Genomic DNA, 3,177 nt, shown 5'->3' on the forward strand with positions numbered 1-3,177 from the left:
CACATTTATGAGGCTCATGACCCAAATTTTTCAGCCATACATGGGAAAACTTATTGTTGTTTATTTTGATGATATATTTATTTATAGAAAGGATGATCAACAACATTTGAAGCACTTGAGGAAGATTTTTGAAGTTTTAAGAGAGCAAACACTTTATACCAACTTGGAGTAGTGCAAGTTCTTTTCCGAGCAAGTCTCTTTTCTCGGTTATATTGTCTCTAGTTAGGAAATGCATGCCGACTCGGGAAAGATTGAAGCTATTGCTAGATGGCCTATTCCAAATATCTAACAGAGATTCGCAGCTTTCATGGTATGGTTTCTTTCGTTCGGCGTTTTATAAAGAATTTTAGCTCTCTTGTTGCTCCTATTACCGAGTGTTTGAAGGGAAACTCGTTTAAATGGACGAATGCTGCCCAAAAGAGTTTTGAATCGATTAAGACAGAGATGACTCAAGCACCTGTGATTGCTTTGCCTATCTTTGATGTATCTTTGAAGTTGAATGTGATGCTTCCGTAGTTGGGATTGGAGCTGTTCTTGGTGAAGAAGGTAGACCTGTTGCTTATTTTAGTGAGAAGCTGAATGATGCCAAGTTAAAGTATTCTACTTATGACAAGGAGTTCTACGCCATCGTCAGAGCTCTATCTCATTGGAGTCACTATCTTTTACCTCGAGAATTTGTGCTTTATTCTGATCATGAGGTCTTGAAGTATGTGAATAGCCAATAGAAACTTAACATTAGGCATGCTAAGTGGGTAGAATTTTTGCAAGCCTTTCACTTTGTTATTAAACATAAGGCTAGAAAGGTCAATCAAGTAGCTGATACATTAAGTCGCAAGCCTTGTTTTGTTTTTGCCATGCAAAACACTACTGCGGGTTTCGAACACATATAGGAATTATATACAACAGATCCAGACTTTGGAGGTATTTGGGGTCAATGTTGGGAGGGTCCTCAGCTTATGTTTGTGCTTAGGGATGGCTATCTTTATCATGGTAAGCAGCTTTGTGTTCCACAAGGAAGTTTGCGTGAATTTATAATCTGTGAGTCCCTTGAGGGAGGGTTAGCTTGCCACTTTGGGGAAACAAAGACTTAACGCCTAGTTCAAGAAAACTTCTATTGGCCTAAGATGGTTCGGGATGTCAATAAGCTGGTTGCAAGATGTGAAACTTGTATAAAGGAAAAAATGCACAAAAGAAATTCAGGTATTTACACTCCTCTGCCAATTCCTACTCAACCTTGGGAAGATATTAGCATGGACTTTGTGTTGGGCCTTCCAAGGACTCAAAGAGGTTGTCGATCGATTTTCAAAGATGGCTCACTTTATTCCTTACGATAAGACTTCGGATACAACAAATATTGTTGATCTCTTCTTTGATCATATTGTGAAATTGCATGGAATTCCCAAAACTATTGTTTCAGATAGGGATTCGAGGTTCCTATGCCATTTTTGGAGGATTTTATGGGCTAAACTTGGTAATAAGATAACACCTAGCACTTCTCATCATCCCTAAACTGATGGACAAACCGAAGTTGTCAATCGAAGTTTAGGTGCTTTGCTTCGTGGGTTAATAAAGAAGAATCTCAAAGAGTGGGAATCGTTACTTCTTACTGCTGAGTTTGCCTTCAACAAGTCAACCAACCGCAGTCCATTCGAAGTTGTTTATGGTAAGAATATTCTTGGACCGCTTGATCTTTCCCCTCTTCTAGTTACTCATTCTTTTAGTGAAGATGTTGCTGATCGAGTAAAGAAACTTAAGAAACTACATGAGAAAGTTCGGGCACATATCAAGAAGCAAAATGATAAATATAAAAAGGCTGATACACGTAGGAAACATGTGATACGAAGGAAGACAACCTGGTTTGGGTTCATTTGAGCAAAGAGAGATTTCCCAACCGCAAGTTTTCAAAATTACAGAAGCGAGCTGATGAACCTTTTAAGGTACCGCAAAAGATTGGTGATAATGCTTATCGCTTGGAGTTTCCTAATGACATTAAAATATCACCTATCTTCAATGTAGCAGATCTTGCTCCCTACTATTCTGATGAATCGAGGGCGAGTCATTTTCAACCAGGGGAGAATGATGAACATAAGGAGGCCATGTTTTCTACAACAATGGAGGCTTATTGGGATCATGAAGGTGCCAATGGATTTGGAGAATTGGGCTACGAATTTAAAATGCTTACACTAATTAGCCTTAGTCCAATTGAGGCCTAACAATTTCAAGAAATTGAAGAAGTCCAAGAATCCATTCAAGATTAGGATTTCTTTTCCTTAAAGATTGGGATTTCTTATTTCTTGTTTCCTAGTAATTTACTTTTTGTTTTAGTAGGATTATATTTGTTGTTCTAGTCAAACTAGGATTGTTAGTTGGTATACCATTCCTACTAGAATTCCTTTTCCTATTTTAGTTAGGATAGATTTTCTTAGCCTTATTCTTATTCTAGTCTACTTAGGATTAGTTTTCCTTAACCTTACCAATTTTACTCATTGTAAGGCGTATTTAAAGGGCTTAATATGCTGAAAATAAATATTGGTGATTAGTTTTTCTAAGCTTTTGCTTCAAAAACGTAATTTACGTTTTATCTCGTTGTTCTACCTTTATTCAACGCTTCTTGCAAATGCGGGATTGAGGAATGTGTGGGTAAGGTTCTTTTCATCTTACATTCTTCTATCATGATTTTGAAGAACACTTTCCCTAATTTTGTGAAAAACTGTAGCGGGGTGCTTTTGTCTTTCTCTCTTCTTTGTGCTTGAGAGGTGCAAAACCTCAAATGTACATCACTAAATAAGGCTAAGTTTAACTTGAGTCAACATTTTGAGTAAACGACTTCGGAATAGGGATTTGACGGTTCCAATAGGTTTGAATGATGATTTTAGACTTGGGCGTATATTCGGATCGGGTTTTGGATAAGCCGGGAGTATTTCGGCATTTAATAGTGAAAGTTGGCTCATGGAAGATTTTAAAGCTCTTTAAATTTGGTTTGGAGTAGATTTTGGTGTTATCGAGGCCCGTTTGGGATCCGAACCTGGGAATAGTTTCGTATGATGATTTAAGGCTTGCACGCATAAATCTGGTGTCATTCCGAGTAGTCTAGGTATGATTCGGTGCGTTCAGAGCGAATTGGAAACTTCAAGTTCATATTTTGATTCAATTTGATTTTGGGGTGTGATTCTTAGT

At 37.7% G+C, this 3,177-nt stretch overlaps 1 pseudogene; it reads left to right on the plus strand.

The window, feature by feature from the left end:
- Positions 268-2,213, plus strand: LOC109225974 (annotated as a pseudogene).

This window comes from Nicotiana attenuata, chromosome 5 (genome assembly GCF_001879085.1).
Source record: "Nicotiana attenuata strain UT chromosome 5, NIATTr2, whole genome shotgun sequence".
NCBI classification, from domain to species: domain Eukaryota; kingdom Viridiplantae; phylum Streptophyta; class Magnoliopsida; order Solanales; family Solanaceae; genus Nicotiana; species Nicotiana attenuata.